Here is a 25667-nt window from a genome sequence, read left to right as displayed (position 1 = left end):
TGTCCCATCTATGATTAAATGAGAGGGAAGGGCACAGGGAGCAGGGGTGGATAGGGTCCTGCTCCACTTTCACCCCCACCCGCACCCCAGGACAAAGCCCACATCTCATAGGCCCCAAAGCTTTAGTCGAACCCAGCCTTTTGTTTGTAAGCTGTGACATCTCCCTGTTGGTTAGGCGGTGGGATTTTTGGAGCCTTTTAGGGGCCCTGTCTAACGCGAGGGTCCTCCGTAATAGTTCTGCTGTTTTGTGTGGAAGCTGTCCATTAGCACTCTATATAGATGACTAGCAGCATCCCTGACCTCTGCCTCCCGGATGCCCATCTCTCTCCCTCACACACACATCCCACCCCCCCCACCACTAGGTACACACACAGTGCGACAATCAGAACTGTGTCCCCTGGGGGACAGCAACATCCCCAGTTGATAACTTCCTGCCCTAACATTATCAATATCAAATTCTGGGGAAGATTGAGATCACACGTGTCATAACTTGAGCACCTTAAAAAGAAAAGATATCTTCAGAGAGAAAGGTTATTAACTCCAGTTACTAATAACCAGTCAGAGATGTTTGCCGCCGTGGAGGTGACCCTGCGTTCTTGGGTAGAAGTAATTTCCAAAAAATTGCAGAAAAGAAGGTGACTCAGATGACCCTAAATAGAATAGAAAAGGGAATTATTCCAGGGAAGTAAGTAATGAATTGGTCAAAGACTCTGATTAACGAAGTCAGTCCCATAGCTAATCAATGGGCCAGGATAAATCAAGGCTTAAATAGATTTTAACCCTTACATGATCATCTCTACCACTTAGAGGTTCTTTTGTAGCAGGCTGGGGATTCTCCCTCTGTCTGGTGTGTACTAAATTAATTCACTCTGCAGTGTAGAGAAGGATGCCAGGATAATCAGGACTGGTACTCAGATAACTGTTAATACAGCAGCACTGGGTTTGCGTGTGTCCCACAAAACATTAACGGAGCCTTTAATTGGTAGTGTGTGCACACACACAAGGATGTAGGCTCTTAGGTGGTCACCTTAGGCCCAGGTCCACAGGGGCCAGCCCAACTGCATGGAAGTGACCCATAACCTTTAGCAACTGATATTTCAAGGCAGAAAGTTACCTTGTGGGGTGGTGGGGTCCCACGGAAGGAATGCCTCTGAATGACTACCTGAGAAAGGTAAAATAAGATCTTTTAGAAGTAAAACATAGTCGTGTCAGAAGTCATAATCCAAGGACATTTCCTGATCAAGAGTCTTGCACTTGGTCTTGGATAAGGTGGTAAACGCCCCCTCCTCCATCTTAGGGCAGAATCTATAACCCGCATCTCTTGCAATAATCATAACAAGACTAAATCATGATTTTATTTTTAAACCAGGGCCTGACCTCCCCCCCTCCCCCAACCTTGCACCTAAACAGCCTCTCCCCCAGTTAATCGTTATAGAAGAAGACTTTATTGCTTCTTTATTGTATTTTGAGCTCAAGACATTTATATTCTTGCCCCCATCTGGTCTTTCGATAGAGCTGTTAGATCTTAGAGATTCATCAGATTGAATTTTTCTTAAGCAAAGTGGTTTTTTTTTTCCTTGAAGTGTTTGGAATTTGTGATCTTTGTTAATCACAAAGTCTAGAAGGAAAAAAAAAAGTAAGAGAATAACTACTTTCCACCCCCAGCCATCTATATGAATTTAAATACTTTTGCTTTTATTATTAGGATTACTTTAGGGTGAGGGGTAGAAAGTGATTGGTAGTTTGATACATTATATATCGGATATGTAAATTTAAAAATACCATTTTTTTATGTGTTTCGAGTTTAGCTAAGTGAAGTGCCCCTAACTAACACATCCTTATTGCAGAATCCTCGAAATTACCCAAGGCATGTTTTTTGAATGTTGATTTTGACATTTTGCCTGGGACCAAGTACAACATCTTTCCAAGGAAATACTTAGAAGACTCCGGGCAGAACCCAAAACAAATGCCAGACATTAGGGGAAAATTTTTAAAAGTTGGGTTGCCAGAAAACTAATAGCTATTTATAATTAAACATTTGTGTGTGATTTCATTTCTTCCTTTTTGCTGCTAAATGGGAAGCATATTAGATCATTTTGTTTTACAAATGACCAGGGCTGGTTTTAAGATGGACACTTGAAGGAAGGTTCCCCTTTCCAAGTGGGAGTCTTTGGAAATTTTCCTGATGGGATCCAGTCATTCTGGAGCACTCTTAGGAAATCATTTATCGTGGGGTGGTTTGGCATAGGGTGAGTGTATGGTGATTATTCCTTGCTGTCTTCCCGCATTGCCCTGATGGGGGAGAGAGTCTGATCTGATGGGAGAGGGGGTGGGCAGAGGATCCCCAACTTTTCTGGAGGGTTCTAGGAGAGTGGAAAGAGAGCATTGGCTTAGGCGTTAGGGGGGTTTCTCATTCCTGGGACGTTGGTGGTTTCTAGCGCTCTATTCAAGGATCCCATGAATTTGCCAAGTGACATCCAGAAAGGTGATTCTTTAAAGTGTTGACGAGCCTTCATTTTGTGATGATTCTGCAAGAGTAGTCCTGAGGTCCTGCCATGGTCAAGGGAGGGACTTAAATTTGATGGGTGATCCAAGAGAAAGCCAGGCTGTATCTCTGTGTCCACCTTGAGGTATAAAGAGGTAACGAGTGACCCAAGGTGGGGGGTGGGCGGGGCTTGAGAAAAGGATTCTGGGTAGAGTACATCAAAACCCTTGCAGAGGTCTTATCCAGAGACTCAAGTTGACAAGTGGCAGAGGGCTCATTTTTCTTTTTCTTTCTGATCTTAAAACCTTGATTCCCCAGAGGTGGTGGGGAGGGGTGTCCGACTTCAGATATGAAAGCAGGCTCAAAATTGGGAGTTGATCTTTCATCCTGCAGGAAGAAGGGGTCAAGGAGAAGACCATCGGGGCTTGTCCTGTCCCTGCAGAGGTCTGCCTAGCTCAGAAATGGGAGCAGAAATCAACCTTCTAGGGAATTCTTATTCCCTGCTTGCTTTCCTTTTCTTTCCCTTCTATTTTGAGATTTTTTTTAACAATTAGATTATTATTTTAGGGGGCCTCGGAGCAGGAAATAGCTTGTTTTTACGGAAAGAGGTGAGATTCCCCAACTGTTTGGGGCTGGGAAATAGAAACAGTAAAATAAAGCAAGGCTGTTCAGAGCTGGCTGGCAGATGGCGCTCGGCTTTTACTGTTGGGAGCCTGCCTTTTCAAAACTCACCGCGTGCTCCGCCTTAGGCAGGACTCTGCATCCCCCTCCCCTAATCCTCTTTCTCAGGGACACAGCCCCCACCCCCAAAGCCTAGGGGATAGTTTTAAAGATTTTTCAGTTGAACAATTGATTTCTGAGGACAAATCCTGTCGTTTTTAACTAGTGGCTCTAGAGACCTTAGCCGGTGCGGAAAAACACACTATCACAGTGACCTCCAAATTCCTAACCCACGTGTGTGCCATGGTTCTTGGGGGAAACAGCTCCGAGACCTTGGGCAAATCTAACTGGGTCCCAGTTTCCCTCATCTGAAAAATGGGAGGGATGTCCTCCTCACTTTAAAACTTTGGTTCTCTTGTAAAAAGTTTAACTAGCACAGGTATGCTACCCCCCCCCCCCATACACACACCCTGCCTTTAAAGAATCCTTTCCAAAATGGCAGACTATAGGAAATTTTAGGCCTATTTGTTGTCCTTTGGTAAATAATTAATAATTTCTGGGTATCCATTGCTGGGAGAGTCCTTACAGGAAGCAGAGGAGAGTGGTGCATCTTTCCCACCCCAGTTAAGGGCTAGAAAAGAGATTCAGAGGTGGGCGGAGGTCCCTCTTCTACCTGGGAAACCCAAGGAGCCTTCCTGGAGGAGTTAGCATTTGAGACAATATGGGAAGATAGAAGAAGATGAGGGAGTAGAATTTGGGATGGAAGCTCAGTGCTTTCTTACAAGAGAATGTACTGGCTGATGATGAATTCCTATTGTTGTTTTGTTTTTGTTTTTGTTTTTCACTTACGAGGGTGTCCTTGGGTTTTTCGGGGTCTCTGAGATTTCAGGGCTAGCTTTAGTTTTTTCCCCTATCAGCCCCCCGCTACTCTTCTGTGCCACAAACCCACAATGCACTGAGGACGTTCTTGTTGATGAAGAGCCTTCCCTGACTAAGGGTGGGATCCCCACCTTTCACCTCAGGATGTGGGGCAGGTCACCTCTGCCGTCTTTAGGCCAGGTTTCTGTGGAGGGGAGGCTAGCTCTGACAACGTCTGGGGCCAGGTTCCCTGGTTCTAAAAAGAACAGGCACCCTTTCGCCATTTCCTTCCACCCCGTTCCCTCCCTCCCTGTGGTGGCTGTAAGTCATGAGGTCATCCATCTGAGAAGGGCCACGTGGGCTTCTCATGCGAGGCCCTACTGAGCCCTGTAATGGGAATTCATTCCTTCCCAACAAAACTTCTCTTCCATACACCATTCCTAGATACGTTCCCCTCTTTTATAGTTGAAAAGTTAAAAGAACTGAATAAAATGCATTAATTTCAGGCAAAAGCTTCCCCCACCCCCTGCTATTAAAATTCTTTTAAGTTAACAAAGTTTATTCCAACATTCCTGTCTTAAGCCCATAATCTTCTGGGGCTTCTTTAAAGCCTTGCTTGCTCTTTTTTTCTCCCTGCACCTCCCAACTTATAGCCCTGAACCTTGGCCAAGGCAAGTGACCGTGGAAGCCCCCGGGGGTGTGACTCAGGATTTGGAGGGTACGGGGGAACGGGACAGGTGGGCTGCCCCTGTTTAGAGCACCTTTTGGGGGCCAGTAGAGCTCCTCTCCCACCAGAGGTCAGCAAAGAGCTCAGAATGGCTTTGCCCGCTTGCAGGAAGTGGGATCACTTAGAATTCTCTAGATGGAATGTAGGAAGCCCTAACGGAAAAAAGCCCCACCTTTCAGGGGTGTGTTAGGTTGGGGTCTCATTTTGTCCTGGGTCCCTAGGGGGGTTAGTTTTGACACCAGTCCTGCCGTTCTGTGCTTTGAGGGGGCCGGGGGCCTTCGGTCTGTTCCTTTGGTGGGTTTCTTTGCCATGCCCCCAGGCCCCCAGCATGTACGCCCACACAGACCCCCTTTCTCCTGACAGGGGACCTCGCCCTCTAGAGCTCAGAGCCTCCCAGATGTGACCAAACTGCCCATTTGGGTTGCCCACAGGACTGGGAATCTGCCCCTTTCCCTTTTTCTTCCAGAAGGTTGTATTTATTGTTAAAATGACATTATAGTATTACAGGAAATCCCCCTACCCCGCCCTTATCCTGCCATGATTTTACATCTCCTTATCTCCTGTTCTTCAGCTACATGTATGGATGTTTCTAAAGAGGGTATTAACCACGGTATACAAACCATTCTGTGCTTGTGCCCCCCCCCCCCCGCCACACACACACACACACTCTTCCTTAGAGGTTTTCCCACATTCGCCATTGTGCCTTCCACTTCTACTTGATGGGGTGGGAAAAGGGGAAAAGGAATCTGAATTCCCTTCCTTTGTTTTTCCTTCTCTGAACTTTTGAAATCCCAGAGTGCTTACTAACGACCCCCCCCCCCCCCCAACCCAAAGTTAAAAACCAACTCCCCTTAGCCAGGTCTTTATTGTTGAAAGAGAGAGAGAAGGAGAGAAGGTACAGAAGGAAGTGAAGACTTAAACACGGAGATCAAATGAAAGTCTTTAAAAGAGAGAGAAAATGGGCCTTGGCTAAATTTAGCTGTAAGCCGCAGACGGGATGCCTGCCCTCTAGGAACTTACAGTCCAGAAGGGAGGATCAGGTTGCAATTCAGGGCGGTGGCAACAGGCAGAGGATGGAGACCGGCCAGCCTCCTGGGAGCGGCCCGCACAGCTGAGGGCCAGACCGGGAGCAGGAGTGGGAGGCATCATCCTCCCCATCCCTCTGTGCGCCTAGGGTCTGATGTTGGTGCCCGGAGCCCACTGAGTGGGACAGGGACGGGGGGGCTGGGGGTGTGTGCCAGGGAAAGCCTGAGCTCCGACCACAGCCTTCTCTCTCACACAGTGGGCCCTTTCTGCCTCCCCAGATTCCTCTCCCCATCCTAAAATGATTGTTGGATTTCTGGAATCTTTTTTTTGAAATTAGGAATTAAGCCCCTTTCCAAGCCGTTTTCACATGCCTTGCCCCACTCAGTGGTTTGGTTTTGCTTTAAGAAATCTGGCACACAATGGACCTTTTTGTCCTTAAAAAAATCCAGTCTTCATGAGTTCTTTGATTCGATAATTACTCAAAGCAAAACAAAGCCAATCCTAAAGTTAAAAGCAAACACCCTGTACATTACATATACATCTCAGATGTTGAGGAAATCCTTAGAAGTTTACAGGTTGGTGTCCTCGAGAATTTGGCTCCAGCCAGACCCAGTATAGGCATTGTTTTCTTTTTTGTTCCTTCCTTCCTCCCTTCCTTCCTTTCTTCTCCCCCCCCCCCTTTGGAAAAACAAGTTTTATTCTCCTGGGTATGTTCATTAGAGAGGGGAGACATTCTATTCAGTACGGAAGAATGGGGGGAGGAAGAAGGGGGAGCAGGGTTCTGCAGGAGGAGACACAAGATTGATTGCTCTGTGCTGGGGGGTCGAGAGTGACCATCACACCCAGATGCAAATCTCTCAGGCTGTAACAAGGAACAACACAGCAGACCTTCAGCTTCCTGGAGTTCGTGGGGAAAATATTTCGTCAGCTGCCTTTCTGTCCTGCACTTTATTCATTAACTCAAGTGAAAAGAAAAAAAAATCCAAGTCTTGTCCTAATTTGTTGCGGTGGGACCCCAGTTCTCCCAAATTTTTGCCCTTTTTTGTTTGTTTGTTTAAAAAAGCACAGCGCACGGAGGCAGAAGGGGGTGTGCTGGGTAGAGTGCGCCTCAGTTTGCTCTCAAGGCTTAGCTTCTCTCCACCAGGAAGAGTTCACGCTCTTCCCAAGTGCCAAGAGTTAGAAATGTGTTACTAATTGATTTGACCTAAATTTGTATTGCTTTGAGACTTAGCAAATGGTCGATTAGGGGCCAGCGGGGGGGAAAACAACAATTGTTATCCCAATGGCCAAGAAAAGGGACTCGCCACAACGATGTTATAAAACGGGCCTTCTGTGACATTTAGGAATTGTTGCTGGGGTGGGGGCGGGGAACGGGGTCGTGGTTGTTCTTCAGAGAAAGAGAAAGGTTGCTGGGAAGTGTTTAATGGGAATTTAGCATAAAATGACACGCCTGGCCGAGGAAAATCACGGTTCCAAATGAAAACAGTTGTCACAAATTAATTTTTCAAATTCTTGACTATTGGCAGATCTGAGGTTTACCTCATATGCAGAATTATGTCCAACTTGGCAAAGAGCGTGGAATATTGCCGGGTTCTTGGTACATTCATACCCATTTTCCCTCACTGATAAGTTATTTCCTCATTGGGGGTTTCAGTTGAATGTCCAAATAGCTTTGTTTCCTTTTTGCCTTTCTAGTAGCATCTCTTAGCTCGCGGTAGCCGTGGGTGTGTCCGCCAAGCCTCTCAGAAGGACGAAATCCTTGCCGGGTCGGTGAGTCTGCCTTCACTTGGGCATTTTCATTCATTCATTCATTGACTTGTTCACTGTACACATACCGAATGCCTAATATGTGCCCTTCCCCGTGGGGAAGACAAAGGTGTAAGACTTGCGGCTACCTTTGATGGTCTTACAATCAGAAGGAACCCAGGAAGGCTCTGCTGGGGAATGAACTAGGGCAGAGAGAGAGAACAGTCCAGAGCAGATGGAAAGACGGTCAAAAAAAGACTGACTTCAGAAACCTTTCAACACTTCTTCAAGCTGGTGGGGAAACCAAATCAGTGCTTACATGAAATTATTGTGCCCTGATCATTAAACCGCAGAGAACCCGCCAGAGCTGCTTCGGTCAAAACAAACAATGGCATCTACATGTTGGGCAGGTACGACAGTGTGGATTTCCGTGTCAGCCTGAGGCTGGAACTTTGTGAGCCAGCCGGGATGGAGCCCTCTGCAGCGGGGTGCGAAGGCCTGCTCCCGGGGACTCCACGAGGCCTTTCTCCCGCAGTGTAACCCAGGGGCGACTGGCGAGCCGGGGTGGGGGGGTGGGGCACAGGTGTGCTTTCCTAGGGGGCTGCGGAGGCCTGGCCAGGGCTGGTGCAGACAACTGCCCTTAGTCAGCCCCTCTGTCTTTCCTGCTCTGTCTGGAGCCAGGTGGTGCCTCCCGGGATCTTCTAGGACTCAAAACTCTCTTAGGGGATGGGTCCAAATTCTTCTACCCAACCTTAGAATCTTCTTTGGGATTCCTGTTCTGAGGGTGGGGTGGGAAAGTGCTTGTAGTTTGCTGCCAGAGGTCCTGATGGACTGAGGAGTGCTTTTATCTTAGCTTCTAGGCTGCCCTTTATTTTAGCTGCGGGCGTCCATCTTGGCCCCAGGCCTCCATCTTGGCCCCAGGCCTCCGTCTTAGCTGCAGGCCTCCGTCTTAGCCCCTGAACTTTGGGCCTCTTTTTCCTGTTCTCTGATGCAAACAGAGAGATTCTGTATTCAAGTAGTATAATTAGTTCCCAGTCACTGTGGAAAGAAAACACACCTTAAATTCCAGAATTAATTTCCAACTTTCCTTTAACAGATACTTTTATCTGTGTGTTACTGTCGGAAGAGCATCTTACCCGTAGGCCTCCTGTAATGCTCAGCACCTACGTGATCTTTATATAAAAAACAGATTTTTAATGTGTGTCTACAGATAGAGATTCTTTGCTTTAGCTATAAGACCAGGGACATGCTTCTGCGTGCAGGACTGAACGACAGGAACTCTCAGATGACAGGGACTGGTTTTGTTCCCAGAGTGAAGTTCAGATTCACAGCGTTAAGTTTTGGCCCCCGTCGTTTGTAACATTGAACACTCTGCACCCGAGAAGCACCTGGAACCATCAGTGTGACTGAAAACTCGTTTCAGGACTTGCCTACTCAGAAAAATCAGTCGCCCAAGTTACTTTGAAAGCATCCTTTATGACAGGTCGCCAGCTCTGTAAACGCATTAGTTTACGGGCAGTCGGCCTACCGCATGACCAGGACACTAACGAAGCGTTGTCCACCCCAAGAGAAATGATGGGCAGAGATGAGGGCAACAAGGCTGTGAGAAAATCAGTGAGCAGGTCCCACAGCTGGGCCTCAGGCCCTGGCTTCAGGGTCCCCTTGTAAAGAGATCCGAAACAGGGATGCCTGTGTTTTGTGTTCTGGGCCCTCGGAGATGAGCCTCAGGCAAATTTGAGAAGTGGAGACTGGACCCCGGGCCTCCTTACCTCCCTGCAGGTGGCTGTGTTCGGTTCAGTTAATCCCATTAGCTGGCAAAGGCTTACAGGGCTACCCTTAAGGGAAATTTGCATTTTAATAAAGAGCTCTGTGAGGCCAAAAGAAAAAAAAAAAGGCAGGGAGTCACATTTTTAATGGTGGAGTCCTTAGAAGTAGAATTCTCACTGGAGGCATTGGGAAAGGATAGGGGAGGGGGCACTTGGGCAGTGGACTTCACTCCTCACTCCTTGTCCCAGGCTGCACCCCCATTCTCCCCATCCTGGCACACACACCCTCCCCCCAGTGCAGTGAATTCATTGAATTGGCTTTTTTCCCCTTGTGATGCTTCCTCCCCCGTCCCCCAGCTCTCCAGGTGCCATACCGGCTTCCGCTCGGCAGTGGGGGGTTGGGGGTGGGCATGCGAGTGGCAGAGTCGGGTCCAGATTGAAGCCTTCAGGTGCCTGACTCATTGCGGCTCGGGTCGATAATAACAAGCCCCATGTTTTCCTCCAGCATCCTCTGCTATGACACACAGAACAGTCAGGAAATAAAAGGCTCGAGTACTATATGGTTGCTTTGCTTTCTTTAAAAAAGAAAAAAAATAATCATGTCGGGGGTGGTGGGGAGAAGGAGCAAGGAGGTAGGAGGCCAGGCCGGCAAATAATCCAGCAGCAAAAAACAGTCTTGTTGCCCGGATGTTACATAAACAGCCCCCCCAACTGTCCTGCGTTACAGCCTCGGGAAAAACTGGTGCTTAGTGACACTTGGGTTGATTTCACACCTTAGCTTCCAGTTACTCAGAGGTGCATTAACAACTAATGATTCAGTTGAGGGAGGCCTGGATTGCCATTTTGACTTGCTAGATATTAGCATACCCTCATAGAAACCCGGAAGCCTGCCAATTAAGCTCCCCAGTGTAACTCAAAAGGGGCCTTTCCAAGATGTGTGATCTTTAGGAAAAGGAAATTAAGCTAATTTTGAAAGCTCCTGACATACGAGTTTCCTTAAAATGTAAGTAGTTGAAGGCTAGGATGAATATTATGATTTCCTCACATAATATGTATTTGAACACACGTCAGGGCTTCCAACGGCAGAGCTCAGAGGTACCAGGGCCGTGGGCTCTTTCTTTCTTCTTTCTTCCTTTCCTTCCCAGTTTTTTCCTCTTTTCTGTCCTTTGTTTTCTCAAACGTTGACACGCACCCCACCTGCAAGGCTCTTTGCAGAAAGTTCTGCAACGGTCAAGGGGATGAAAGTGATGTTTTCACCAAACGAGAGGAGACGCCATGGCCGGGCCGAGAGCCCGAACCGCTGCAGTGTCCCTGACGAGCAGGGGTGTCACCCAGTGGCTCGGGAGCACTCGGCTGGGAGGAGGAGGGCATTTAATTATGCGTGTAAGTTACAGCTTTATTTCAAACGCAAACACGCAGGCCGCCGCAGATATTAAATACACAGTCACGCTCTTCCCCGGGAGCGTGAAAGGCATTCGGATTTTATCTTCCCAGATCCAGAACCTATTGACTTCCTCCAAACAGCTTCCTCCTGCCTCTCTGCTAAGTCAACGGGGGAGAAGCAGCCTCCCCATGCGGCTGAATTGTGCACCCTGACAATGCCTGGTAATTAGGGCCGTGCGTGGAGCGGAGCCCAGAGGTAGCTGCCGGCCCCGCTGCTGCCCGTTAAGATGGCTTCGCCGGCACCTTGCCGCAGAGAGAGGCCGCTCGAAACATCGATTTCCGCCCCCCCAACCCTCCCAAGGTTAGGATTCTGCTTAGAACTCTCTGCTTCCAGCTAAAATTTCCATCCCCAAAGGGCCTGATTTCAGGCAGAGAAAGGACCACTTTAGCAAATGAGAGAAGAGGAACGAGAGGGTCATTTCAACTGCAGCAAAAATCAGCCATGCCATTTTCCCTGACAGCACTTTAATTATGATGAAAGAACAAGATGTTTTTTGGTTTTTACAGAGGAGGCTTGTGGCGGGGGAAGGGAAGGGACCTCTGGAAGAGATGTGAGCTGCAGAGCGGGAGTGCAGAGCGCCTGTCACCCGCGTGACGGAGACCCTGCGAGGGGGAGCGAAGCCCCCCGCCCGCCCGGGCCGCAGGAGCCCCGGGTCCCGGCCCCAGCTCGGTTGGGCGCGCCTTGCTGTTTGTCGCCAGGGGTGCAGTGTGACTAGGAAGGGCCCACAGGACAGAAGTCAGCCAGCTGCTGGGTGTTGGCCTCTCCCTTCCCTTCTGTGGTGGTGAGCTGGGACTTGCACCCCGAGGAGGAGGCCAGCCGCGTTCTGCTCCACCAGCTGCGAAGGCAGCACAGGGCTTTCAAGTGGTCACACAGCCCGTTGTTGAAAACGGTGTTTTTTTCCTCAAAGTCAGGTGCCTGAGCCAAACGGACATCCAGGGGCCTTGGAGCTGCAGGGAGAGCCAGGGACTGATGCTCTGATGGGCAGAGGCCATGTTTTAGAGTGGGAAGAGAGTTAGAAAGGCAGATGTTGATAGACCTCATTCAGCTCGGGGCAAGCATTGGGGGAAGAGTCCCCTTGTCCCCCTGCCACCCTCCCGGGCTTGTCTGTAATCCCTGCCCTGATTAGGCATTGGGCCCACGGGGAGCCCACGGAGTGGGTTGCCACAACCCCTGAGAGGGGCCCTGGGATTGCGGTCTGGCAGCGTTCAGAGAGAAATGGTAAAAGTGAATACTAGATGCGCTCTCAGCTGAAAAGAGCCTTAGCTGCTGTGAATGGGAATGTGAGCAAGAGAGGAGCAGAATGCATCCAGGTTAGCTGTGGGGTCTGCAGGGATGCAGGGAGCAGAGGGGAAACACACCAGACTTAAGAGGGTGCATATTCCCTGCTCCTTCTCACCTCCCTGCTCCGTTTAGGGCTCTTTCATGCCACGCACCGTACAGTGCTGGCTGTTTCCAAGCCTCCAGCACGGAATTACACAGAGCAGGAGACATGATTTGAACCTGCTCATCTCGGCTGCTTTTGTGTAACTGAATTACACAATGTCTCGTTAAAAGTGATGTCGCCGCCGCTGCCGAGCGCCCCGCGGCCTTGAATTAAACACCGATGGGCATTATTTCCCTCCAAGGAAGCACTCTCTGCGGCAACTTCCCCCAAACAATTTGTGATTTTCCAGGGCTCCTTATTCCCCTCGCTAAATTGGCGTGCTGCTAGAGACACTTCTAATTCTGATGATTATTAACGGGCAGCGGATAATGAAACAGCGGGGACTTAGGGCTTTGTGGTAGATGAATTATGGACATTTACGAGTAAAACCACTTTATTTCTCGAACTTAACAAGAGGATTAACAAGCAAAATGCCACATCTGTAGAATCTTAGAGGAGGGGGCTTGCGGTCGGGACTGCAGGCTGGGCTGAGATGCCTCGTTCCCTGGAACCACTGCAGTCTCCCCGTCTGAGCCAAGCCGAGATGCAAATTCTTGCTCCATCCAGATACGCGGCGATTCTGCCTGCGACCGAGATGGGGACACCATGATCGTGCTGATTTCAATGGACCAGTTGAGGGGAAGACATTAGAAAAATATGTCTAAACCCATTCGCCTCCCTTTTCGCTTGGAAAATAATATTAGGAGCCGGCAGTTCGGTCTGCAGGGAGAAACATTGGAGGACAACATCTTGACTTACAACCCTCGGGGTACTTCGATATTTTATTTTATAGTGATTTTATAGTTTGGAGGAACAACAACAACAACAAACCAGACAAATAAGATACAGAAGCTGGCAGAGTTGGGGCTGGGGGGCGAGGAGGTGGTGGTCAAGGCTAGCCCACTTTAGGAGATTATGCCTTTCCAATACCAGAATAAGGACAGAGTGAGGATTTCATCCCCTCTTTGAAAGAAATAGGCACTTCGGGGAAGGGAAAATATCCCGTTCTTTGAGAAACACGGTGAGGCGATCGGTTAATGTCAGGCGGTGGTGGTCATAATCCTGTCTGGAGAATTGGTCTCATTCTTCATGTCAGAATTAATATTGGTTGAGATTAGATGGCTTCTTAATTCAGACCATTTACATTTTATACAGTGCTAAAAAGGAGGGCTCAGGCCACTGTGTGGCAGCAACAACGCCAAATAAATAGGAACAATATAACCTTTAAAAACATCCATTCTTTCTGCTATGGCTTTGTTCTGGCAAATTTGGAGTCATTTAGCACAATCTGAAAACGCGGATTTTCATTGCTAGAAAAATGTAATGCTTTCCACTGTTCCTATCGCTTCTTCTTGCCCACAAATTTCCTGTTCTGGTGACCTTCTTGACTTGAGTTTTTTGTCTTCTTCCCACCAAAGCATCCAATCAATTTGGTCAAAAATGTAATCGTGAAAAAGCATCTGGTTGTTTTGTCTACAGACAGCCCGTTTGCCCGAATATCTCAGAGGAACAGCTCATCCAGCCACCTACCCTGAGATCACCCCAACACAGCCCAAATGCCGTAGATAAACTTATTTTTTGGAACCAGAGGGAAGAGACCTAGGAGCCAGGCTGCGCTCTGAGGGACGAGGAAGGGAGGGCATGAACAAGACATTGGAGTCTCTCGCTCTCTCTGCAGTGGCCATGGGAAGTCTGCCGAGGGACGGTGGGGATGAAGTAGGAAGCCGATGAAGGCAGGCGCCGGGAGGCAGAACGATGCCAGGAGACATCTTTACAGCTTGGCTCTCGGCAACATCATTATCAGGGTCAAGATTTGTCGGGTGCCTGAAGCCATCTTAGAATTTAGAGGAAGCTGAAGCCACCAGCCCTTGTTTTGTCTTAGGTTACAACCAGCTCAGTCCCACCAGTAAAAACTAAGGATGAGAAATTGTAGCTTTTATAGAAAAAGAAAAAATGTCCATGATTCAGTTTCTCAAAAAAAGCAGATACCCCCCCTTTATCTCAAAGTCACCCAAACTAGAACTAGATCATCACTCTTTTCTCTTTTTCTTTCTCATATGGATAGCCAATTTAGACTCTCAGGGCTGCATTTTCTCCGGCTCTTTCCATGCGGTCAGCAGCCAGGCAGGTGGAGGAGGAAGGGGATGAGGAGGAGAGGCAGGAGAAGGGTCTGGGCTCCCTTGGCACACCTCCCTCGTGCACTCCAGTCTCGTGCACTTCATGTCTATTTGCAAACAGCTCAGACCAAAGCAGAGCATTGATATTACCCCCAGATGCTGTCTCTAAACCGGTCTTACTTTCCCTCCGGGGCGCAGGCAGGGCAGCCTTGATCCCTTATTTTTATGTTACAGTTACGGAACCTTGAAAATGTGTTTTCAGCAGTTTACCCCATACCGAGAATTTCAGGAGAGAAAGGTCAAGAATTGATGACTTAGATTTATTAGTAGCCCCATTAGGCAGACCTCAGAATTCTAATAATGGGTCTTTGCCAGACAAATCAGTGTCACGTTCCTAAAAGGAAGAGAGTGACAGCTGGGTGATTTCACAGAATTAACCAGGTATTGGGAGGAAGGTTAAGCAAGGGTTCCATTATGATAAATTAGAGTGGTTTTTTGTTTGTTTGTTTCCCTGGGGTCTGCGTGCCGCGAGTAGCTTTTTAAAAATTTTTCATTTGCAAGACGTGCTGCTTTGCTCTGCACGTTTTAGAAATGACGTGTATATTTTTCTCCCCAAATCTCTTGCCTTTGGCGTCCATTTTAGAAACTAGGTGTTTGTTGGAGAATTCTTTCCTTCAGTTCTAGTCCTGTCCTCCTCCTCCTTTTTCTGGACTTCCCCTCCCTGCTCTCTATACCCTCAGTAAATCTAGCAGATAAGTAGCTATGCCAGGTTGAGGAAAACACATTTATTTAACACATTTAAAGATGTGCAAGGAAAATGAAATATCAAGGTATTTTATATTGAAGATTCAAGCGTTAAGTGTCCTTGGGGATCACACTAGTTAGTCAACAGTTCGGTTTTTTTCACATTTTGCATTCAGCCAACTCGTGGCAGCTCATTGAAATGATATATTTAGAGTACTTACTGACTTAATTAAGAGGAAACCATCTAAGAAACTCACTTTTAAGGCTGAGAGTGATTTTAAATTACCCTGCTCTGGGGCGCCCCCCTGAGGCATGGGTTAATAACAACATGGTAGGAATTTGGGATCAGTTAGGTTTTTCTAGACTTGGGGATGGTTTTAATGGCGGTGAGTAAATGGAGTATCCATTTAACTTGCAGATTAGGTGTCTTTGGGTCCCAACTAAGTTTTATATCAACTTCCTTTGAAAGGTTCTTCAACAGCTATGCTTTTGGAAGCAGCTCTGGGGATCCAATTACTAAAGAAATCCTGGTACTCAGAAGGCAGAAATTACCTTTTAAGAATAAGAAGCAAAAAAATCTAACACGGCTTTAAGTTGGTCGACACCTTCAGCCATCATCTTAGTGAGAAGCACTTACTGGAACTTACTGGAACCAGTCTCCAAAGTGGGAGATTTGGCAGCATCTGGAGCTGGTCCTCTATCCATCAGCTGTCTGGCATGATCTTGCCAGAAGATAGGGACCTGGGGCCTTTGCAGTCAGTGGGACGGACCAAGGAACGCCTTGTCTAGGATCCGTCTTGCCTTGACAAGACACACTTCCTTCTCTCTGTAGACCAGGACACCCTGTGGGAGTCATCCAGTTCGCCTGGGCCAGACTGACATTTCAGAGTTGCCCTCTTCCCAGCGTGCTGACATCACCCCCAGAACTCCCAAGGTTTGGTCTAAAGCCTCACTTGGCTTCTTTCACTGCTTCCAAGTTCCCACGAAAATCAGCTGCCTTCATGGGTGACTGCTGATTTCTCACCCCAGAGAGGACCAAGGGACCCAGTGAAGCCATTCCCCCGTGACCCTCACCCCCAAGGTGTTCATGTCTTACATATGCGGAGGGCTAGTTTTCTCGAGATCTTATATCTTGGTGTTAGGTCACTGTAACCCTGGGACAAAAATAGCTATAATTAGTATGTTACAGATTAGACTCTGCGTTTCTAGCTTTGTACCACTTCCTCTAATAATACCAATTTTGGTGACACATTTCCTAGAATCCCGGGCTCGCTTCAATTGCTGAAATCCTCCAAGAGGCGATTATAGGACAGACAGACCTGTTGCTTCAAAACCTGGAAGGGTTTGGTCCCGGATCAGTTCTCTCCGCTCCCACCTTTGTCTCTCCCCCACCTTCCTGGGTCTCTCTGGATTTTCTCATTTTATGTTCAGGGAGCTATGCCTCCCTCCATTCTCCCCCGAGGCTGGTGTTTTTGTTGACGGCTGAGCACACATGGTCTTCTCTGTCTGTGGCAAAAGGCGCTTGCTTTCCTGGCCGGCTCCAGAGTCCCCACCAATTAACTGGGTGGGGGGGCGGGCGGGATTTGAGTGGGGCATCACAACTTCAGCCAAGCTGGGCATACATCAAGTACACCTGTCACTCGAGCCGGTGTCCAAAATTCAGCCCTACGGGTCACAGCTGTGGCATTATTTCAGCATGAGCAATTCAGTATTTAATGTTCCTTAGAAAAATAAATCACTCCAAGCTGCTACTGCTCACCTATTAACCCTTAGAAGATTTCAGAGAAGGAGAGGTGGGTCATCCATAGTTTGCCTGGCTTGCAGGGGTGGCTCGTCCTTCCCGGGCTTGGCTCTCCGGGAGACGGCTTCTTACTTCGTGGAGAGCAGGGGCCGCAGAAGCCGAATGCTCGGCTCTGCTCGGCTCTGCGGCAGCTACAGCCCTCCGGGGGGGAAGTTGGGCTTGCGTTTCATGTCTGTCTTTACCTGCATAGTAAAGGGCTGTGGCTTTGGTCTCTGCCCTCATCCCTGGCAAGTCATAATTTACAACTAAGTGCTGGGACGGGGTGGGGAGGGGGGAAGCTCATCATTAATCAGATCTTCTCATTTTATACACATGGCCCCCAAAAGCAACACAGATTTTTAATTTGTCCTCCCAGTCGCTGGGCCCTTCTGTCACCTGGGTCTTAATAAATGAATTGGCCATCTGCAATTAATCCATGTATTGCGGATCGTTTGAAAGCTGAGTTGTCTGCCTTCTGAAAGAAATTGGCTATATTTAGGCTTTAAGGCAACCCTGCTTTGTGTTCTTTGTAAAGTCAGCGACATTCTTTCCATTTTTTCAGTGTAATTAGCACAAAAGGAGCCGTAATCTGAGAAGGTAGTAGAGACTAAGGCAACCGAGAGGCAGGAATGTTCAAGAAAGGGGCAGAGGCAGCTTTCCCAGTCCTGGGCGGCGTGCAGAGACCCCGAGACGCGGCTGTGGCTAGGGCTGAGGTCTGGAGCTCATGGAAACATCTCCTTCTCATCTGATCCCCAGACTGGTGGCAAAATGCTTGATGCTTTGGCTGAATGATTTTCTCCTCCTAACTTCCAGAGGTCGGCAAAGACCTCAGGAAGCCACAGCACCAGCGGGGTTCTGCTGCTGTTGAGTGGGCTCCTGACAGGCGGGTCAGGGTCGTGCACGCTGCTGACCCCGTAACCTTGGGGAGGGGGAGTGTGGGGGGGGTGCAGCCTCGGGGCTCCCAGCAAACCCTGAGTTTCACCAAATGGTGGCTGAATGGAGTTTGTAGGGCGGGGTAGGGGGCAGCCAGGAGGAGAGCCCGGGCTTCTGTGGAGCCTCAGTGGAAAGGAGGAGGCTGCCCTCCCCATCTGGGGGCCATGCTGTTTGTGCCCCCGATGGTTTGCTCCCCCTGAAAACAAAAACCCAGGGAAATAGGTGGAGCCCCACTGTAATTACACATTTTTCTATTTCAGTCTAAACGTGTGTGGGCAAACACAAAAAGATGAAAAGGTAGATCCATGTCTAGATGAAGTAGGCATGTGACTAATTATGTCACATGAATTGCTTCATTCAGGGTTTACCAACAGCAGATAGAAATGGGACCAGGGAGGGGGCTCCAGCCGGGAAGGCAGATGACACCCCAGCCTGGCGGGAATCTGGGGGGTGGGAGACAGAGGCTAGTAACTAACTGCAAGGCTATTTGAAAATGATCACCCACATTGGGTTAGTGGGTAAATAGAGTAAAACCCAAGACATAAAACTTGTATCTAGAAGCTGTTGCATTTGTATATGTGTGTACACAAAGCAGCATTTAGGGAAAGGAAATTTATTACCTGATTAATCCAGAGTGTTTAACTCTCTAAACTCTTAATTATAGGGGGCTGAATTTGAAGAATTGAATGCAACGGGGAAAGAACTAAAATCTTTAAAATCAGAGCAATTAAAGGGCCTCTTTGATCTGAGGAGGTCTTATTAGGACTTCAGCGCTCTATTGATTGCACCAACTTGCTTTTTGGTTTTTTTCCTGTTGATACTTGTTTAGTAAGAAGTCGGATCAAAATGTCATTTAAATAAGGCACCCTGTAAATGAAAATAGAAGTTAGCTGGCCCTCCCTCCACCACTCCCCATCCTGGATGAGTTTCCATCCTCAAGGCCAACTTAAAACTTCTAAGCAACGGGTTTTGCCATTACCTTAGCCCTCATGAAAAAATTCTCCCCCAAGGGGAGTTAAAGATATTTTAAGTTTAGGAAAATTAATTTTCCTGCTATAGGGCAGTAACACTTGTATAGCTTTTTTTTTTTTCTCCTCAAACCCAGTTATGATCTCCAGTAAGTGGGTCCATGGGTCTGTGTTTGATGTCATTGTGCCCCTAATCCAAAGTGTTTGTCCATCTGGAATCTTAAATCAAGGCTAATGTGTGTATCATATTATTTAGGTTTAAGTTTTAAAAGGAACAGAGTAAAGCACATAGTCTCTTTTTGATTGTTTCCCCCTTTTAAGGTAGATGGTGGCTTTGTTAAAAGTCTACTCCCACCCACTCTGGGGCTCTTGGGGATGTGGTAAGGAAGGGAAGGCACTCAGGGCCCTGGAAACTGGGCCTCTAAGAGACCAGAAAACTTCCCTCATAAATGGAGCCCACTCATCAGGGTCAAGAAAGATCAGTAAAGGGGCAACAGGTCCCAGTTGCCTTCACATTGTGCACCACTGTTTCAAGTCGATGCTTGAATGGCATCTCAAAGCACTAGCTCAAGAAATTGGGTCCAAACACATGGGCCAGTGTGGTCCCACATTCCTTTTGAATCAGCTATGCTTTGAATTTGAAACAAATTGTTTTGAAATTAGTTGATGGCAATTAAATAGGGAAATTTCATATGGCATGTAGTTAATTCCTTGACTTCAAATCTTCTGAAATGAAGTTTTCCTAACTTAAACATTGTGTTTAGTTTAGAATGCAAGTTTAGAAGTACTTTGTGATTGAAGTTACTAACTAGGGAATATGACAAGAAAAAAAAAATGCCCTGGGTAATCACTGCATTAGATTTTAAGAACTTTATGGCCCCAAGTAATAGGATCTCTTTACCAGGGATATACTGGGTCTTAATTCTTGGTCTCATCATCTACATAGCACATGTTTCAGGTCACATTCATTTGCAATGATTTCAGTCATTCTACGTAAATAAAATACAGAATGTGCTTTAAAGACCGAAAACACCATGAAAGCACTAAATACTATTAAAATCTTATAGCTGAGGTTTCTGTTTCAGTGGAAACCTATTTATTGTTTCCTAGGCTATTAAAATATTATTATATTTTCTCTGGGCTCTTTCCATGACCCCAATGGTTGAAAGGCCAAGAAGAACACCCTTGTCCAAAAACTGAATTACATCATTAAGTGTAATAATATTTTCAAGATTGCAAGCTATAGCTTGGAAGGCATTAGACAAGGCATTCTTACTCAGACAGGAAGGTGCAAAAGAGCCAAGGAACACATCCCTCCATAAATACGAAGCTTACAAGACCACACAATTCAAACCCGGACATGTGAATTCATTGTTGTAAAATGTCGTGTTGGAAAGAACTGTTGCTAGGCCATCCCTCTGGGTAGCGTGTGACACTATCTGTTTGACCAAGCTGTATCGTTAGAGAACCTAGTATTTTAGGTGAAGGGTGTGTTATCCCAACTTGCTGGCTTTGGCATGAAGCAGGTCACCTGAGCCAGGGACCTGTGCCCTCCCTAGACATTTTATACCCAGGACATTCTGGCCCTTTGCCCTATTCTGGAGCCTGAAGTTTCCACGACTTACATCTCTCCCTGAGCCAAATAAGAGGCCCCTTCCATTAAAAAACTCTAGTTGGACTGTTCCAAGAATCATGCTAATGGATTTCTGTCCTTTCAGAGCGTAAGCCAGGTACTTAAAACGGCAGCGACCTATTAGAATAAATTACTGATTCATATGAAAAGGTCACGCATGGTGGCCTCCAAATGTGAAAGCCTTTTTTAAAAATTAAAACTTTTAAGGCCTGGGCAGGTCAAATGCTAGACCGAAAACTAGACGGTGTCGGCTCGCCACACCAATTAAGTAAAATCTCGTCTTTCAGTTTGTGTCGGGTGAAAACAGAAAGCCGAACAGACCACAAACGAGCTTGTGTTCCAGAGTGCTCCGTGTCATTTGCTTACCTGTAAACCCTTGATTCCACCTACTGTCATTTATTTACAAAGTAAATGCTTTGTTTGTCCATCAGTGGTCATAATGACATATAGGTGAAACTTACACTAAAACAAAACAAAATCCTCTGGAGGACGGCCTGCTAGGTTAGAAGCTGTAATGACTGAAGTCTGACCTTGCTCGATACATTTCCGGGACAATAGTCCCAGTTGCGCCTTGCCTGGAATATGTATGTGTCTGTGTGTGACCTGGGACAGCGTCACCCCTTTCAAAGTTTAGGTGTGATATTTATCCAAAAGGGGGGAGATGGTAACCCACCTCAGGATTTCCAAATAAGGAGATGGGGCATTATAGTCACTGTAGTGATGTGTAGTTACTGGCCTAAGTCAAGGTTGTATTGGTTACTATTTACCTTGTTCCCCTTAAATACAGTGTATTTGTGTTTTGCCACATTAGAAGCAGGAAGGAAGATGCTTTTGAACAAATGGAGCATAACAGAAATTTCTGGCCTGTTCCTCCTCCTTATAAGTCTTTGCCAGTTTTTAAAAATGACAATCAGTGCATCAAATTCAACCAAGAAGTTTTTATTTCATATAGGAAGATATAAAACTTGGGCCTTGTCTTCAACTAGTTTCTAATCTAGCTGGTGAACGATGGTGAGTCATGATCTCTGCAAAGAGCCACAGAATCGTTGCTCCGAAGGCCTGGATGCCGAGGTGGCTTACGGGCCCCCTTTGGGTCGATGAGCTCACTATTTTTATCCGCTCTGGTTTAGGTAAAAAGTGTCAACCCTGGAACAGTGGTTCTTTTGAGCTCTTTTCAAAAGAAGGTGTATTTTTGTGGGGAAGAGAGGCCAGAATCCGAAGTGTGATAAAGACCTGGCTAAGTTTGTGCAGCAGCGGGCCAGCGGTGGAGGTCGGAGGCCCCGGGTGAGGTAGCCGCTGCAGGTTATGAGGGTCTGGCCAGCGGCTTCTGCTTCCTGTTCTTCATTCCAAGTGTTCTTTAGTGACTTTGAATTGCCCTCTGTTGTCTTTCAGATCCATAGAAAAGAGGCCTTGTAGAACAGGGATAGAAGTGTACCTGATGCGGCCAGGAAAAATAGTATGTGACATCTCCATCTGTCACACCTTTTCTTACTTTTGGGAAAGGGGATTTCAGTCCTTCTGTTGAATGGTTACCAGTATCTGTTTTCAAAGAAGACTTAGAACTGTACACGACAGTTTGCTCCAGGCCTGTCAAAGTATCAATCACCTCATACCCCTAGGTATGTTAGGTGTGTTTCCACTTATAGGTAGGCTTCCTTCTCTCTTTTCCCCTAGGCATCGAAAGTTTGCCCGACTGTTGAGAAGTCAAATAAGGTCAAAGGTGGGAGAGAGTTCATGACTACTTTGACCACCTGGGTTTACTGGCAGGTAGGCCTGCCACCCACCAAAGGCAGTCGCCATGTCTTAGCCTGATCACCTGGGCTACTACTCTGGCTCACCTGGGCACAAGGTGGGCCGCATGGACCACATGTATTGAATGAATGAATGAATGAACTGCACCCAAGCGGACACCCGTGGGGCAGCAAGTGGCTCATCCAGGGTCCCAGGAAGAGTGAGCCGCTGCGGTGTTTGAGAACTTTAGCGTCACTACTCTCAACCCAGTGCGCTCTACCACGTCCTAGTGTGGGGACACTTTTATAATAGAGTTATTAAACAACTCTCAAACAAATTCGTGTTCAATAAACTACTTCTCCTTCTGTTCCAGAGGCCCCCGCGGTGCCCAGGCCGGGCCACGGATAACCAGGACAGCCCGGGCCCGGCACCTCTCCCGCCTGGAAAGACGCCGCGCGCACGACTCCGCAGCCTCGGCCACCGCGGCTTGGCTCTCGCGTCGCCGGCGCGCTGCCTGCCTCCAGCTTCTTGTCGCAATGCTCGCTTTGCGCTCACGTAGCGCCTCTCACCACAAGATCTGAAACCCTTTCCAGGCGTCGCGATTAATTAGTCTTGCCGACACCTACCTCCACGAGCACGCGCCGCCGGGGAAGGGAGGGGTGGGTGGCGGTCCCCGCGTGCGCTAACCGGGAAGCTGGAGGTAAGGAGGCGCGCGGCCGGGGTAAGCGCCGCCGTCGCACACTTTGCACGCCGCCCAGGGCTACACCACTCGCCGAAAATTGGGAGGCAGGTCTAGGAGGCGGGGTCCGGCGCCCACCGCCTTGGGCGCCCCCGCGCCCGGCGCCGCTGCGCCCCCCGCGCCCCCTACCCACTCCCGCACCACCCGCACCATGGCCCGCACCCCCTGGGTGCGCAGCGGCCCGTTTGGGTGCGTCCTCGGCGGGCCGATTTTTCGGCTTCCCCTTCGGTTTATAGGGGCCGCCGCTGTGGGTCCGTCCTCTGAAGAGGCTGGGGCGTCATCGGGCTGGTTAGGAGCGCCGTCTTCGGCGGGGACACTCAGTCGCGTCGGCACCGCGGAGCGGGCTGCGTCAGGTGGCTGGCCCGGCGCGGCGCTCGCTCCCTCGCTCGCTGGCTCTCCGGCTCGGGGCTGCGGCGCCGGCTGGAGCGAACCCCTGTCCCGGCGCGGGGCGGCGGCGGCGGCGGGCGGCCCGCAGGCAGGCAGGCAGGCACTGCCTTGCGTGTGAGTGCACCTCACTCACATGTAAGTCCGGGTGCACCGTGGCCTCCCGCGGAAGTGCGAGTCGCCCGGCGCGGGCAAGAGCCACCGGGGCCGGGACAGGGCAGGGGCGCCCCGGTGCTGCCGCCCTGCCCCGTGCCTCCCGGGCACCCCCCAATTCTCTCTTTTCTCTTTTCTCCTCTCCATTGGCGTGCCCAAGAGCCAAACCGAGGAGCGCCTGAGGGTAACAGCAAACTCGTGCCATCGCGCCTCTGCACTTTTCTTTTTTGAGTTGTTTGACATTTCTCGGTGCTTTTTGGTTTCTCGCTGTTGTTGGGTGCTTTTTGGTTTGTTCTCACCCCTTTTTTCGTTTGCTCATCCTTTTTGGCGCTAACTCTTAGGCAGCCAGCCCAGCAGCCCGAAGCCTGGGCAGCCGCGCTCCGCGGCCCCGGGGCAGCGCAGCGGGGATCGCAGCCGACTCCCCCCCCCCGACACGGGGCGCACGGGGTCCGGCCAGGCCGAGGCCGGGGGCAAGCAGGGCGCCCGGGCCAGGCGAGAGCCGGGCACCCCGAAGTGGCCGAGCCACCATGCTGAAGATGGCCATGAAGATCAAAGCCCGAGCGGCGGAGAGCGAGAAGAAGACGGCGGCGGCTGCGGCCGAGGTGGCTGCCGAAGCTGCGGCGGCGGCTGCAGCGCTGGCCGAGCCGAGAGAGCCGCTCGCGCCACGGAAGAGCGGGGACGCCGAGAAGACCCCGAAGACGGCGCGGGAGGCGCCCCCCGAGAAGTTCCTGACCGAAAAGGAGCGGAGGAAGATGGAGAAGAAGCTGCTGGAGCAGAGAAGAAAAGAGGAGAAGAAGAAGGAGAAGGAGAGGAAGAAGTTGGAGAAGATGCAGAAGAAGAAGAAGAAGGCGCCCGAAGCCCGGGAGGAGGAGGCCCGAGGCCCGGAGGCCGCCGCCGCTGCCGCCGCCGCCGCCGACGAGGGCGCCGCGGAGGGCGCCGGCGGGGGCGGCGAGGGCGCCGGCGGCGGGGGCACGAGTAGGGCCTGGGCCGCGTGGGACACGGACTCGGGCGATGAGGACGACGCCTACTACACGGCGCCGCGCGTGGGGGGCGTCGTGTGGCGGCCCGGGCCGCTGAAGGCTGGCGCGCTGAGCGCCCACCTGCCGCTCGTGGTCTTCCTGGTCTTCTCGGTCCGCAGCCCCTCGTGGGTGCTCAACTTCCTGCTGCAGAAGCGCACGGAGCAGGGCCGCGGCTGCGGCTTCGTGTTCGGGGCGACCTGCTGCTTCCGAGTGTTCCTGGGCTGCGCCTTCTTCTCCTACTTGGGCGGCCGCGCCAAGCGCAGAGGCCGCGGGCGCTCCGGGGCCAGCGGTGCCTTCGGCTCGGGCCATGGCGCCCGGCGCCGGGGGCGCGACGAGCGGCTCATCTAGTCAGACCCCCGCCCCCCGCCCCCCGCCACCGCCACCACCACCAGACACCACCATCGCTGTGTAGTGTGGATTTTTATTGAGTATTTGTGTGTGTTTGGACACATTTTCCTTTTCGGTTGCTCTGTCCTTTGGTTCGTGCTCGCCTCGCTTTTTCCACACTCTCCCTGCTCTCTGGCTCTCTCTGTGTCTCTCTCTTCTTTTCGAAAATTTTCCGAAGTCCGGGCTCGGGCTCGCGCTCCCTCCCCTTCCGCCCACCCCGGCCCCTCGGCGGCGCCCGCGGGAGGAGGGGGGGGGCTCGGCCTCGGGGGCCGCAGGGCTACGCGGCCCGGGGGGTGGAGCGTTGGCGTCGTGCGAGGGGTCGTCACTGGCTCGGGGCCGCCCCCTCTCCCCCCGCGGCCGGGCCCGAGTGGGGCCCGAGTCAGGGGGGCGAGGGGGCGGCTCCCCGTCCCGTCCCGGGCCGGGCGCGGGCGGAGGGACCCCCCCTTCCCGGGCACCCGGGGGGGCGCCTCCCTCCGCCAGCTCCCGCCCTCCCCGCCGCCGCGGCCGCTGCCGCGGCTGCTCCTCATCCCTCCTCCTCCTCCTCCTCCTCCTCCTTCCACCCCCCTCGCCGCCGCCGCCTCCTCCTCCCCCCGCCTCCCCCCGCCCGCTGCAAAGCTTTGGGTCGGGGCGGCGGCGGGCCCGGGCCGAGGCAATAAGAGCGGCGGCGGCGGCAGCGGCGGCAGCAGCTCCCGCAGCTCCTGCTCTGGTCCGCCTCGGCCCGGCGGCGGCCATCAGCCCCCTCGGCCTCGGCTCGAGGGGCGGGGAGCTACGCGCTCCCCTCGGTCCGACCGCCAACCTCCCTTCCCCGCGCGCCTCGCGGCCCGCAGTCCGCCCCGCGCGCTCCTCCCGGAGGAGCCGAGCCCGCGCCCGGCTCGCCCGCCCGGCGCTGCCCCGGCCCGCCCGGCCCGCGTGAGGCCGCCCGCGCCCGGCCCCGCCGCCGCCGC

The 25667-nt window shown here is 50.5% G+C and overlaps 1 protein-coding gene across 2 annotated transcripts in view; it reads left to right on the top strand.

Annotated features, from left to right (window-relative positions):
* GNAS (GNAS complex locus) overlaps window positions 1-25667 on the top strand; it is a 53950-nt gene that overhangs the window by 9217 nt on the left and 19066 nt on the right. The window lies entirely within an intron of this gene.

The sequence above is a fragment of the Phoca vitulina genome, unplaced genomic scaffold (genome assembly GCF_004348235.1).
Source record: "Phoca vitulina isolate PV1807 unplaced genomic scaffold, GSC_HSeal_1.0 scaffold50, whole genome shotgun sequence".
Taxonomy (NCBI): Eukaryota; Metazoa; Chordata; class Mammalia; order Carnivora; family Phocidae; genus Phoca; species Phoca vitulina.
Note: the sequence above shows the minus strand (reverse complement) of the source record. Positions and strands in the feature narration are given on the sequence as shown.